At 44.3% G+C, this 15,000-nt stretch overlaps 1 protein-coding gene across 4 annotated transcripts in view; it reads left to right on the top strand.

Moving 5' to 3' along the window:
* Positions 1-15,000, top strand: part of HDA15 (histone deacetylase 15) — an 83,884-nt gene that overhangs the window by 3,957 nt on the left and 64,927 nt on the right. The gene's annotated exons all lie outside the window — the stretch shown is intronic.

Raw genomic sequence — 15,000 nt, 5'->3', positions numbered from 1 at the left:
CTTCCATTCGCGAAGGAATGCTTTGCCATCTGCGTTTTTGCAGGAAACCATCAGATCTACCGTTTTCCCTTCTAGCGCTAAGGTCTGGGACCCTTTTCCTCGCCCTGGAAATGCCCCTTTTCTAGTTGTGTTTTTGCAGCCCATCTGTGTTTTTGGGAGCATCAACGTTTTCAACATGTAGGGACAACGCTTAGCTTCTGGACCCTACAGATCTTGCCTTCCCACCTGGCCTTGCATCTAGTGCATTGCCGGTGAGATTCCTCTTCATTTGCTACAGATTTCAACCGTATACCACTGCTGTTTTCTCTGTTTTCAGCCCACTTTGGGTTGCTACATTGATTCTCCGCTTCCCTACATCCTCTGCACTGCGCCGGACCATGCCGGGAGCGCACGAGCACGTCAAAAAATCGATGGACATCAGTGTTTTCATCACCTTGCAGTTGAGTTGTTGGGTGGCCATGCTCATGGTATATGGGATCACAACATTCCCAGAGAGGACACCATCTTGGGTGGACAGACACTTACCACTTGACCTCGACACGTCAAATCACTTGCTTGCACAGGAGCATCTACATGGACTTAGGGATGGGATCTTGGATCTCTTCTTGGACAGGTTCATTGCTTGGATCTACAGATTGGAGTGGGACTTCAGTGATTTGGACTCTCTTGGAGAGTTACCTGCGAGATGCGGAAGATCAGGCATCCCACGACTACATCCGGAGTCACCTAGAGCTTGGCTTGGATGGTAGTGTAGTTGCTCTTCTACACTCCTGATCATTTGGATTGCTACCTTCAGAGTTGCTTACACTCACCCTCGGTAACCTTACAACAGACTTATCCCCCGACGTGGGCAGTAGGCCACTCCCAGCTCATTCACATTGAGAGCCACATCGAGTCGCGGTTTGGTGGTGGTTGGCGTGGATTTTGTTTTGATTGACCAAGAGGATTGGAGTCAGGAGATACAGGCAAGATGGCGCAAACAGATTGGTCTGGCCTTCCTCTTCTCAGAGGTTCTTCACAACGCAGACTTCTCAGTCTGGCTCTCCTACTTGTACATGATGATTACGGTGCAGACAGCTTGGTCTGACCACACCTCTTCTCAGAGGCCCTTCATAGCGTAGACCGTAGAGTCTGGCTTTCCCCTCATCTTGGATTACCCTACCTACTGACAGGACACCATCCGGCAGTCCGTGCGGTTTCTTGGTGACTGCTGCAGCTTACGGTAGCTTCTACAGTGTAGATTGTTAAGTTTGGCTTTCCTTGTTCCGGAGTACGTTTACGACGCAGATCCTCTGATTCCTGCCCAAAAACAGTAAATTCAGGTCGCTGTATTTACTGGTTTTTGCCTTGTTTCCAGCCCTAAACAGTCCCCGAACTGTTCTTTGCCAGTGGGGCACAATTCCCAAGGGTTCTGGCGTACGTATGGCTGAAAAACAGTCAATTTTCTGAGTATACATAGCGCTGAATTTGCACCTACGGTGAGGTTATGACCCTCACCGGTGCTTGCTTTGGAGTAGCAGCTAGCTACCCCTGTTCTTGCTCAAGGAGGCTCTTGCCTCAACACAAAAGCACGAACCCACACAGCTGTACCTCAGTCAAATGAAGAGCCCTCTTGTGGGGCATCACATAACTGCACGTAGGGGGGAGAGAGAACAGTGTGTAGCGTGCAGTGCATCACTCCTAGCACCACACTGTACATGGGAGGGAAAGAAAGCACTCCATAGCTCTTAACATGTGACAAAAAGCAAATGAAGCCTCCTCCCATCGTAAAATTCAGTGCCCATTTTTCTGCATGAGGCAAGTCCATGAAAAATTGCCACTTGGCGCATTTTCAAGCATTTTCCCGTTTTGGGTTTGCCGCCTAAAAATCTCCCGTCTGGTTGTTCAGTTGACTTCGCGGCAGAGTTGTAAAATGTTCCCCTAGTCATACCGGAGGTAATGATGCGAACACATTTCACGGCCCAAAATAGCAGTTCCCTAAATTTTACGAAATGATTCCGTTGGTGTAACAGACTTGGACACTCCAAGTCAAGAATCAATCGCGACAACACCAAATAACCACTTCAAAACAATTCACAGATCACAATAGATTTGCACTGGCCCGGTGGAGTTCCGTGCCTAGAGATATTGGCCCCAAAGACTGGCGCCCCTTTCGGTATTTCTTTTTGTATTAATAAATTGAAGTACAAGAGAGTGGCTCGGGATTCACTCTCAGACTCTGCGTCCGGATGCTATGAGAAGTGAATGCGCAAACCACTTATTTAAAGTTACAAGGGATGCCCAAAAGCAGAGCCCCAAAAGCTTGAAAGCAAAAGCTCTTTTCCCTCTCTCACAGAGAGCTTCTGAAAGCAAAAGCAAAGTCTCTCTCTCTCTCTCTCAATGAGAGCAACAAAAAGCAATTATGCTTTTCTGGCCAAAAGCTGAGATTTGCGTCGCTCAAAAATATCCCAAAAAAAAAGAAGAAAAAAAAGGACCCCGTGATTTCCGGAATTAGGGTTTGTGGTAGAAATTAGGGTTTGCAGGATTTTTAGGGTTTTTGGTAGAAATTAGGGTTTCTGCTATCCGCCACGTCATCACTTTGTGACATACCCCCCTCTTGAAAGCATTGTAATCGACCGCGATTACAATCGACCGCGATTACGTCTACAAAACCGACAAAAGCCATAAACCATCTTAGCAGACACTGACTGTTAGTACCTACGTACTAGGGACACACATCTAGCACATGTACCAAATCGACAATCACATCACACAACATCACAGGAGACATCACAGGACATCACATGACATTCAACATTCATTCCGATCTTAGACCATGATTTATTTGTAATGTAGCTAGCAATCACATCTAGGTCCAATCGGGACCTCATCGATGTCCGATTGACTAACCCCTATTGCAACCATGTCTATTCGAGATCAAGTAGACCAAAATGCTGGAGTCATTTCGTCTATCTGTTCCTGCACTCAAAAGAAGTCAAGAACAAATCAGTATCATTATCAAGAATTCCATTTCATAAAGTCATCCAGCAGAATACTGTCAGCTCTCAGTATCCCTGAAGCTCAAAGAGACATCAGTGACTTTAGTATCAAAATCAAGGCATCTGTTGACAAAGGAGTGGAGTAACTCCCCTCTTGTGCATCCCACTGCACCAGATCTCCGGCCAAGCTGAATTCTGGGTTTCGTTTGGAGTAGACTATGCTAAACCAAAGCATCGAGGTAAAGTTTCACAATCTGAGGAGTATCTGCTAGGTCCTCCTCCTCCATCCACTTCGCATCAAGTGCAGGATAATTCTTGAACTTAACCAAGAATCCCCTTCGGACTTTACCTTTATTCTTCGTATCTTTATGTGCCAATATCTGTTCAGGAACAAGGATCTCCTCGTTTTCTTCCACTTCGGGTTGCTCATCGGACTTCCCATCATCAAGCACATCACCCCTATAAGGTTTCAAGAGACTCACATGCAATGCATTGTGAATCCTCCAAGTATCTGGCAGTTTCAATCGGAAGGAGACATCATTTATCGTTTCGGTGATCTGGAAAGGGCCGTAGTATCGCATACTAAGCTTTGGAAAAAGCCTCTTCTTTCCCTTTTTCTTTCTTAGGCGTGCCTTCTCAAAACGTAAGAGCACCCAATCATCCTTCTTCAATTTCAAGTCGCGACGATGGCGATCCGTTGCCTTTTTTCTGTCGTTCTTGAGACTTCTGCAAAGTCTCGTGAACCTTGGCAAAAGCCGTATCCAAATCTCGCGTATATTCATCCGCTTCAAAGATCTTATCTTTCGTGCTCAGAAAGGATGGAACCTTCGCAGCACTTTCCACAATCCCAAATGGCGTCTTCCCCGTCGAAGAGTGTATCGTGTTATTGTAGGCAAATTCCACCAAAGGTAAGTTCTTTTCCCATTGAGTCTTCTGATCCGAGATACAAGACTTCAATAAATCGAAAACCACTGAATTGGCAATCTCAGATTGCCCGTCAGTCTACAAGTGGAACGATGACGAGAACTGTAACTGCGTGCCAATGTTCTCCCAAATTGCCTTCCAAAACAAACTCATAAATCTGGGGTCTCTGTCGGAGACAATCGTCTCAGGCATGCCATGTAATCTGAAAATCTGGGCCACAAACAGTCTCGCTAAGTAATCCGGCTTGACTGTTTTCTTCACTGGAATGAAATGAGCCTGTTTGCTAAATCTGTCAATAACAGTCCAGATACCATCGTAACCACTCTGTGTTCTCGGGAGATCAAAAATGAAATCCATCGCTATACTTTCCCAGGGGCGGGTGGGTATGGGTAAAGGTTGTAACAATCCCTATGCCTTGTGCGTGTCAAACTTGACCTTCTGGCATACCAAGCAACTGCGCACAAATTCTTCCACATCCTTCTTGAGTCTCGGCCAAAAGAAGTATCTCTCTACCCCTTTCATGGTGGTAGCAATGCCGCGGTGACCCGTAAAAGGTGGTCAGTGGCATTCGGTCATAACCTTTTCCCTCAATGGCCATGTAACGCACAACATAGTCTTTTTCATCAAGTAGCCTTCCCAAAGGGAGTATCCAGCTACTGTCTCCCCATCTCGTATCCATGTGAAAATATCTGCAAAATCTGTATTTGTGGCATACTGATCGACCATATCCTCGAAGCTCCTATGATGTATCGCGGAAATAGCCAGAACCAACGGCTTCCGAGACAAAGCATCTGCCACCACATTCTTCTGTCCTTGCACATGGACAATCTGGAAGTGAAACTGTGACAAGAAGCTCGCCCTCGCATCTGCTTTTCCGAAAGCTGCTTCTGTGACAAGAAGTAGCGCAAAGTCTGATGGTCTGTAAAATTTGCTCCGATAGGTAATGCCGCCACTGAGTAAGAGCATGGATAACTGCCAAAAGCTCTTTCTCATATATCTGTGCTGTCATCTCCGGCCTAGAGAACAATCGGCTCTCGTAAGCAATGACATGGCCTTCTTGCATCAATACCGCACCCAGACTACGACCATAAGCATCACAAAATACTTCAAATGACTTCTGCAAGTCCGGCAAAGTCAAATCTGGTCCTGTAGTCAATTTCTCTTTCAATGTCTGAAAGGCAGTCACCTCTGTGGATCCCCACAAGAAAGGGACTCCTTTCTGTATCAAGATATGCAAAGGGGAAGCAACCTCTGCAAACTTTTGAATGAATCGTCTGTAGTACGAACACAGTCCTAAGAAGCTTTCAACTTCATGGACATTCTTCAAATTGGGCCAATCACGGATAGTGTCTATCTTGGCCGGATCCATTTGCACTCCGGTTGCTGAGACAAAGTGTCCCAAAAAAAATGTATCTCTGAAGCATATGATCTCTGTGTTCTGCTTCATTCTTGGAGAAACCAATGATATCATCAAAGAAAGTGCCAACAAATAGCCTGTACTCTCGAAAAATCCCCTCCATCATCCAATTAAATGTCACAGGAGCATTGGTTAAGCCAAAAGGCATCACCAAAAAAACTCAAATAATCCAAAAGTAGTCCGGAAGGCTGTCTTGTAGACGTCTCCCGTCACGATTCGGATCTGATGATATCCGCTCTTCAGATCAATCCTGCTAAAGCATGAGGATCTCTGTAACCTGTCGAGTATATCATCGATCCTAGGAATCGGAAATCTGTTCTTGATAGTGATTTTGTTGAGAGCTCTATAATCAATGCACATTCTCTAAGATCCGTCTTTCTTCAAATCCAACAACAGTGGAGAGCAATACGGTGAAGTACTATGCTGGACAAGACCCTTTCCAAGAGGTCTTTCATTGGGTTCATAATCTTTTCATTCTGCACTCGGCTCACACGGTAAGGTGGCCGGTTCGGTGGCGTGCTTCCAGGTATCAGATCAATGGTTTGATCTTCAGGCCCTCTGAAAAGCAATCGGCATGAGTGTGGAGAAAAATCTTGGCGTTCTTTTGATCAGGTCAAAACATATTCAACCTTTATCCATCGTTCAGTTCTCTCCCAAAAAAATGAGTAAGAAATTGAAGTTCATCAAGTACAATCTCTAAGCCCTTCATTTATCAAAGTCGCTTTCTCGGCCCGGTAGTCAACCACGGCGTCAATCTGTCGGGCGTAATTCCAAATCGAGCCGCCAATTCCAAGTGAAATGAAGTTGGCCTTGGCTCCTTCAAAAGAGCTTCCTGATCCTTCACTTTGCCCCAAAAGCGGCAAAGTTTGTACTTTCATTCATTAGATTCGGTGCAGGTTTCACGCCATGTGGTACCAGTTTTGCTTTTCTATCTCCCTTTTTTGCCACGTTCCTCAGCTGCTCTCGAACTCTCAGGCATGTCGTCGTCTTTATCATTCTGTTCTTTCTGTGTCTTTTTAGGGCACTTCGCGGAGATATGTCCACGTTCCCCGCATCCAAAGCACTTCCCCTCTTTGATGAAGCGAGCTCTCTCCTCAGGAGTAAGCTTGGGTCGTGCATCCTTTTTCTCTGGGTTGCTCTTTTTCTTTCTACTTTCATTCCCAGAAGTTTGTTCGGCTGGTTGTGTCATGGGCTCATCTGTGGGGTAGGTCAGACTGCCAGAGTGAATGGCAAAGCCCCGCTTCGCATGACTCATCAACTCCTGAATAGAAGCTAACTTCTGTTCCAAGCAGTGATCTCGGATCTCTGTAGGTGGACCCAAGGTAAACCGCTCAATCTGTTCTCTGAACGAGATCTTCTTGAATGAAGAGGCGGGTAGAAAAGAGCTCCAGAATCTTTCACAGTAAGCATTGATTGTATCTTTCTTGGTCATCCGAAGATGGTTCCAAGCAGCTCGTATATCTCGTTCATATTCTTGCGTCAACCAAGAAGAAATAAAAAGCTTCTTAAATTTCAGCCATTTAACTGGCGCAGTCTTGTTTAAAAGAAGCGTGGATCACCAAGTACGAGCATTCCCCTTAAAGTAAGAGGCAGCTCTCCGAATCTTGGAGTGCTCTGAATAGCGTCCTCCCGCGAAAGCGATGTCAAATTGTTGTATAAAAGACAAAGCCTTCGAAGCATCTAAGTATCCTGAAATATCAAACTTGATCGAGTGGCCACCTTCCTTAAACTCTCGGACTTTCTTGCTTTTATCTTCGAGAAAGTCATACTGGTCAGCTTTGTAAAAATTCTTCTTGTTCGCATAAAAGTTTCCGTCATCGCAATCTGAGCTGTCTGTAGACGAGCCCTCAGTAGAATTGTCAGTCTCTGGGCGAGATGTAGCCTTCTTTGCCTTTTTCTTGCCCTTTCCGAAGCTTTGTTTCTTGCTTCGCTTTTTACCTTTTCTGTCTTCTTCGCTCGAACCTAAAGAGCTAGCAGAACGGTCAAATGAAGAAGAAGAAGAAGAAGAAGAACTGGGTACTCCTTCAAATCGAACACGCTTCTTCTGTTTCTTTGCCTTGTCAAAAGTCGACTGACGACCCAAATATCCCGGGAAGTCAGTGCTTTTCTTGTGCTTTTTGGCTTTCTTTTGCGTGTCAAAAAGCTGAGCAATCCGTGCATCAACCACCTCTTCTAATTCCTTCTTTGAATATTTCTTGTGAGCAGAAGGTTTGTTGAGAGTGGGTGTAGTGGTTTTCTGTCACTGCTCATGCACTTCTTGAAAAGAAGTCTCGCTCATATATTTTGAAAATTTGGGTCCTTCGCAAAATTGAGCATCATCTTCGTTGCATCACTGATCAACTGGCGACGCTCCATCTCTCGCCGTTGCGCCTGAGTAGGCCGAGGCGGGCCATACTCTCTGCCAGAATCTTCGTTGTGATCCCTGTCCGCATCTCCAGATGTAGAGGGAGTCGACTGATCCTTGCGTGAAGACATAGGTGCCGCGGAAAAAAAATTGGGGATCGGATTGCTCGTAGAAGAGAAATCGACCGTGCTCTGATACCACTGTAACAGACTTGGACACTCCAAGTCAAGAATCAATCGCGACAGCACCAAATAACCACTTCAAAACAATTCACAGATCACAATAGATTTGCACTGGCCCGGCGGAGTTCCGTGCCTAGAGATATTGGCCCCAAAGACTGGCGCCCCTTTCGATATTTCTTTTTGTATTAATCAATTCAAAGTACAAGAGAGTGGCTCGGGATTCACTCTCAGACTTTGCGTCCAGATGCTCTGAAAGCCTCAAAGCAAAAGCTCTTTTCCCTCTCTCACAGAGAGCTTCTGAAAGCAAAAGCAAGTTCTCTCTCTCTCTCTCTCTCTCTCTCTCTCTCTCTCTCTCTCTCTCTCTCTCTCTCTCTCTCTCTCTCTCAATGAGAGCAACAAAAAGCAATTATGCTTTTCTGGCCAAAAGCTGAGATTTGCATCGCTCAAAAATATCCCAAAAAAATAAATAAGAAAATTGGACCTCCGTGATTTTCGAAAATTAGGGTTTGCAGGATTTTTAGGGTTTTTGGCAGAAATTAGGGTTTCTGTTGTCCGCCACGTCATCACTTTGTGACAGTTGGGCTCCCACTGGTCATCTGACTCATTGGGACCGCATCCAAAAGTGCAATGTGCTCCAACTTTTGGATACTTTCTGTTGGTAGTCACAACTTGACTTTAGGCCTTTATTGAGTTCACTTCCTAGTATCCACCAACTTGCTAAGTGCGATGGGGGGACCTATATGATCTTGCTTTGAGCCTAGACACCCTCTTACTATACGAATTCCAGTGCAGACCACTTCCCGTCTGCGGGTGAAACGACCGTTCACATTTGGCCATACAATGTCCGACCGTCTGCTACTTCAAAAAGAGGGTCTCAAAAATAAAACAAAACCCATTGGAAAGAAACCAACAACTAAGGTTAGCAGTCGCCACGTCCCCGTGACATATTTAACAGCTGCCACGTCCTTGTGACATACCTCCCTCTTGAAATCGTAAACATCCTCGTGACATACCCCCTCTTGAGAGTCTGACTGGGAGAAGTATTTGCCCCTTGTCGAGTAGGTGTATAACAATACCGTATATTTGTCTACAGATTTTTGTAGCGGATGAATTTGTCCGAGATTTGGACACTGCTTACTACGCGCAAGTTAAGAGAGCAAATTTGCGCTCTCAAGAAAAACATAAGAAAGCTGCGGACAAGCACAGAAGGAATTTAGAATTAACAGTCGGTCAATTAGTCTTACTCAAGTTTGAGAAGGCAAGACTAAAGAAACAAGCGACTCATAAAGGGAAAGTGGTAAAACTTTCCCATCGTTATTATGTGCCGTTTAAGATAATTAACCAAGTGAACGATGTGACGTTCCGTTTAGATTTACCATCTAATTGGAAGATCCACAATGCTTTCAATGTTAGTTTACGTCGGCCATATGTGGGACCGCCTCCAAGTCAGCCTATTATTGAGGAACCTCTCGAGGTTGAGGAAACGGAAGAAATATCGAAGCAGATCATTCATCATTAGGAGCGGCCACTCAAGTCCAGTAAGATTACGCGGAAGTATTTGGTAAAGTTCAAGAATTATTCTACTCTAGACGCTCAGTGGATGATCGAGTAGGAATTAGCATCTTATCCCAAGATTCTGGAAGGATATGTACAAGCACTACAATTGAGGACAACTGTCTAGAAGCTAGAGGGATGTTGCTAAATAAATTGTTTCAGAGTAATTTCTTTTTATTGAAATTAGAATATTTAAATGTGTTCACTTTAACGAAGGTTAGGAACTGTAGATCTACAGGAATTATTAATAGCCATCAGGAAAGGACAACTCGGATGTGTCATATGATGGGTGACATTAAGCATCGCGAAGGGGTTGTACCGTTAGTTTGGTAGGTGAGACCAGGAAGCGAATATTCTTGATGCGTCACGTGATGGGTGATGGGAGCATGGGAAAGGGAATATTCCGTTGGTTTGGCAGGAAACCTGAATTGGAAAAAAGGAATACGCGTAAAGATGCAAGCACATTTTCTTGAAAAGCGGAATATTTTTCTAGAGTGTTTTTCGGGAACAGCAGACGCTTTCCCGCGAGGAATTTGTGTTTGAAATGCATGTGTGCTTGAGAATTGCATCTAGGGACACCTGGAATGTGATTGCATAACATCGATCTTCAGCTCACTGAGTCTTATGGATTTTTGATCAGGTTCACTTAAAAAAAAAAAGTGACCGACGGCCCACTTAATAAGTGGGCAATCCTCTTAAAATTAAAGCAAGGCTTCTAGCGCTACTGCTCCCCTATTCCAGCCGGCTCCGCACCGGCTATTCCTGCTGGGTGCGGGTGCCTAAAAAACTAACCCCTCTGAGTTACACAAAGATCCCAACGCTAGCAGGAAGGAGAATTACTAGCAGAGAATCTGCAAGTGATCAAGAGGCACCAGTACATGGAGTTCGCTTTCGCGCACCCGGATTTGCATTCTTGTTTCGTGTTTATGCTTTTGCAGGTACTCCATCATGGAGAAGGAGCAACGAGGCCTCGGCCTATGCTCAGAGATTCCGGGAACAGAATTGAGGATAGTTTGTAGAGCTTTACGCTCTGGGAACAGACGGAAATAGATTTGAGATCTTGTCTCTCGGGAAAGTCTCACACGGGAAGGAAATTGACCATTGAGTCGGAAGATCTAGAACGGAGGGGTCACTCTGGTTCTTGTGCTTGTAAAAAGATTCTCCCTAATAAAGATTCTCTTTAAGGGACCTTAAATTTAGAGTTAAGTCTCTTATTTCAAAAGTTTTTGCGAACAAGCTTGAGAAGGATAGGTACAAGGCATTGCTAGTAGAAAAGTAAGCCTTGAACTTTGACTTCTGATGGCTGAAAAGTAAGAATGTTGATGTAGACAAAGGAAGAAAGAGATTCACCAGGATTGTAGACGACATTGACATCATATCTTGGTTAGATTTTCTTTTGAACAATTTATATATAACCATCGGCGACTCTCTTTTCAAGCAAACAATTGGTATCCCTATGGGCACCAATTGTGCTGTTTTTCTTGCTAGTTTCTATCTTTTTACTTATGAGTTTGATTTTATGGAGCGTCTTGTCCTTGCTAACACTTGCCCAATATTTTTGCACAAGTTATGCAATGTAAGACGCTTTGTAGATGGTCGTTTTGTTCCTGACGTTCCTTCTTTTCAAGATTTTATGTACTTGAATTCGAGTTGTGTAGGCGGAGGAATTTATCCTAAGGAGTTTTGTGAACTTAGCTGTACCACAAATAGTGATTGTTGTGCCTTTTTAGACCTTAAGATTTTTCAGACTCCCCTGGGATTAGAAGTAGATATCTATGATAAGCGCCTCGAACCATAATATGTCAATCTAAATATCATCCGTATGCCTCACATTTCTCTTTTAGCTAAGTACGGTGTCATTTGCTCTCAATTATTTAGATTTTCTCGTCTTTGACCGAAGTTTGCCAATGACAGGTGTAATGGCTACGTCCCTGCCGGGTGCCGCTAGAACAGCCTCCGCAAGTGGTCCCATCCGATCGGGAGTGATCTCGAGCCGCGCCGTCAATTCCGGTGAAATAAAGTTGGCCTTGGCTCCTCCATTAGAGAAGATCAGGGCCTCTTGGTCTTTCACTTTGCCCCGAGCTCGGCAAAGTTCTGTACTATCGTCCAACGTGCTGGGATCGATACCAACGCAATCTGGAACCAGTCCTGTTTTCATTTTGCCTTTTCTTCCACGTTCCTCAGCTGCTCTCGAACTCTTAGGCCTTTCGTTGTCCTGTTCTTTCTGTGCCTTTTTAGGACACTTCGCGGAGATATGTCCAGGTTCCCCGCATCCAAAGCACTTTCCCTCCCTGATGAAGCGAGCTCTCTCCTGAGGAGTAAGCTTGGGTCGTACATCTTTCTTTTCTGAGTTGCTCTTTCTCTTTCTATTTTCATTTGTCAAAGTTTGTTTAGCTCTTTGTGTCATGATCTCATCGGTGGGGTAAGTCAGACTGCCAGAGTGGATAGCAAAACCCCGTTTCGCATGACTAGAAGCCGACTTCTGTTCCAAGCAGTGATCTCGGATCTCTGTAGGTAGACCCAAGGTAAACCGCTCAATTTGTTCCTTGAATGAGATCTTCTTAAATGAAGAGGCAGGTAGAAAAGAGCTCCAGAATCTCTCGCAATAAGCTTCCACTGTATCTTTCTTGGTCAGCCGAAGATGGTTCCAAGCAGTTCGGATATCCCGTTCATACTCTCGAGTCAACCAAGAAGAAATAAAAAGCCTCTTGAATTTCAACCATTTAATTGGCGCAGTCTTGCTTAATAGAAGCGTGGACCACCAAGTTCGAGCATTCCCCTTAAAGTAAGAGGCAGCTCTCCGAATCTTAGAGTGCTCTGAGTAACGTCCTCCCGCGAAAGCGATGTCAAACTACTGTACAAAAGACAAAGCCTTCGAAGCATCTCTATATCCCGAAAACGTGTCAAATTTGATTGACTGTCCACCTTCTTTAAACTCTCAGACTTTCTTGCTTTTGTCTTCCAGAAAGTCATACTGGTTGGTTTTCTAAATTTTCTTGCTGTTATTAGAGTTTGAACTGTCTGTAGACGAGTCCTCTGTAGAACTGTCACTCACGGGGCGAGATTTAGACTTCTTTGCCTTTTCCTTGCCCTTTCCGAAGCGTTGTTTCTTGCTTCGCTTTTTGCCTTTTCGGTCTCCTTCGCTCAAATCAGATGAGCTAGAAGAACTGTCAGAAGAAGAAGAAGAAGAAGAAGAACTGGGTTCTCCTTCAAATCGAACACGCTTCTTCTGTTTCTTTGCCTTTTGAAATGTCGACTGACGACCCAAATAGCCCGGGAAGTCAGTGCCTTTCTACTGCTTTTTGCCATGCTTTTTAGCTTTGTTCTGCACGTTAAAAAGCTGTGTAATTCGTGCATCAACCACCTCTTCTAATTCCTTCTCTGAATACTTCTTGGGAGCAGAAGGTTTCTTGAGAACGGGTTTTGGGGGTGGTGTTGTGGTTTTCTGCCACTGTGCATGTACCTCCTGAAAAGAGGTCTTGCTCATATATTTTGCAAATTTTGGGTCCTTCGCAAAATTGAGCATCATCTTTGTTGCATCGCCGATCAATTGACGACGCTCCATCTCTGGACGCTCCGCCTGAGTAGGCCGAGGCGGGCCATACTCCTTGCCGGATTCTTCGTTGTGCTCCCTTCCCGCATCTCCGGATGCAGAGGGAGTTGACTGATCTTTGCTTGAAGCCATAGGTGCCCCGGGAAAAAAACATTGGGATTGGATTTCTCGTAAAAGAGAAATCGGCCGTGCTCTAATACCACTTTAACAGACTTGGACACTCCCAGTCAAGAATCTACCGCGATAGCACCAAATAACCACTTCAAAACAGTTCACAGTTCACAATCGATTCAACACTGGCCTGACGGAGTTTTGTGCCTAGAGATATTGGCCCCAAAGACTGGCGCCTCTTTCAATATTTCTTTTTGTATTAATCTGAGCTCAAAGTACAAGAGTGCGGGTAGGCTCTCACACTTAGACTCTGCGTCCAGATGCTCTGAGTTGTGAGAGGCCTGCTCACATATTTAAAGTTACAAGGGATGCCAAAAGCTGAAAATCAAAAGCCTTAAAAGCTTTGGAAAAATAAAGCAAAGGTTCTTCCTCTCTCTTGCTTGTAAACATTGTCGTGCACAAGATTCATCGTTTTTGCAGTCAGCTTTCAGCCCTTCATTCCTTTCACATCGGGACCGCAATTCTGCCCCATATCTTCCCCTTGGTGGCCATCTGCAATCCCACATCAAGTAGGATCCAAAGGTGCATCAAATCAGACCCGGAGGTGCTCATCTTGAGGAGTTACCACGGCGACAATCATCATTCGAGTTGGTAGAGTCTGTTCTTGAGGTATTGCATGTGTGTACATTCCATTTACACATCAAAAGCAAATACCACATCGGAAACGGTGTGGCATCGGGTGTCATTCTCCTCCTCTCTCTCTTTCTCTCCCTCTACACATCTCTACTACACGCTCATTCCCTCTCTTCAGGGTAAGGTAAAAGGAATAATCAAAGGAACCACTAACACAAGGAAAGAAAGGAAAGAATTTGTGGAAGTGTAAAACCTAGTTCTTCACCATTGCAATTCCGCTGCAGTTGACATCAGGATTGTACCCATAGGTCATTTTGGCCTTTTGAAGACATTCAATATAACATTTCATTTCATTTCATTTCTCTCTCTCTCTACACACACACAAGATACTTGAAGAACTTGGCTACATTGATTGATAGAGAACCTCTCTAAACAGAGGCCTAAGAGGTACAATGAAGAGTCACACCCCTGTGTAGGATCATGACCATTAGATGTGTCCTTTTACAAATAGCTGTCCAAATGGTTGCGACCTTTCTAAGAGACGTGTCCCTCGATGAGACAACCCCTAGAATAGGTACAACTCTTCATGGTACCTGCGACAGGAAATTAAGAAAATTATAGATCTTGGAAATATTTGGAAATAGTAGTCACGAGAATCGTGATACCTTGGTCTTTAGTACAGTGGAATATGTGGTTCACAAAGATGCTATCAGGACGACCACAAACTGTTAAAGTAGAACAATGATTAGCTATTACCATGTGCCACACTTTGTAACAATCAAAACTTGAAACTAAGGGGAACTTGACAAGAAGTTGAAAGGGGGCAATGTGCAACATTTTTAACAACCAAAATTTCACATCTTGAAACAACCTGAACTGGGCAAGTGATTGAAGGGAGAGAGACATTTGGGAGGAGGTTGTTCGTGCACCAGTGTTGCCAGGTCCATATGAAACGTACGTACGAAACGAGGTTTCTTAGGTATGAAACGGGTTTCAAATATCTTTTGAAATGTTAGAAACGTGGTATATAAAAAACTCGAAAATATAACGACATTTAACTAATCCAGTGAAATTCTTTGCAATCATGCTTCAAAAGACTCAACCTTATGACACTATAGTAGAAAAAGTTACAAAGAATACGTCACATGATGCATTTCATTGGCAACTAGTAAAATTTCAAGGTTCAAGCTAACACAAGTTCACAGCTAGAGCATGCCACAAACTACAATCTCCACCATTTTGAAATAATAGTGTGATATAGCATAGGAAAAAGATATCTAAACTATTAGCCAATGAGCATTTGA

This window comes from Adiantum capillus-veneris, chromosome 21, assembly GCF_014529385.1.
Source record: "Adiantum capillus-veneris isolate H3 chromosome 21, ASM1452938v2, whole genome shotgun sequence".
Lineage (NCBI taxonomy): Eukaryota > Viridiplantae > Streptophyta > Polypodiopsida > Polypodiales > Pteridaceae > Adiantum > Adiantum capillus-veneris.
Note: the sequence above shows the minus strand (reverse complement) of the source record. Positions and strands in the feature narration are given on the sequence as shown.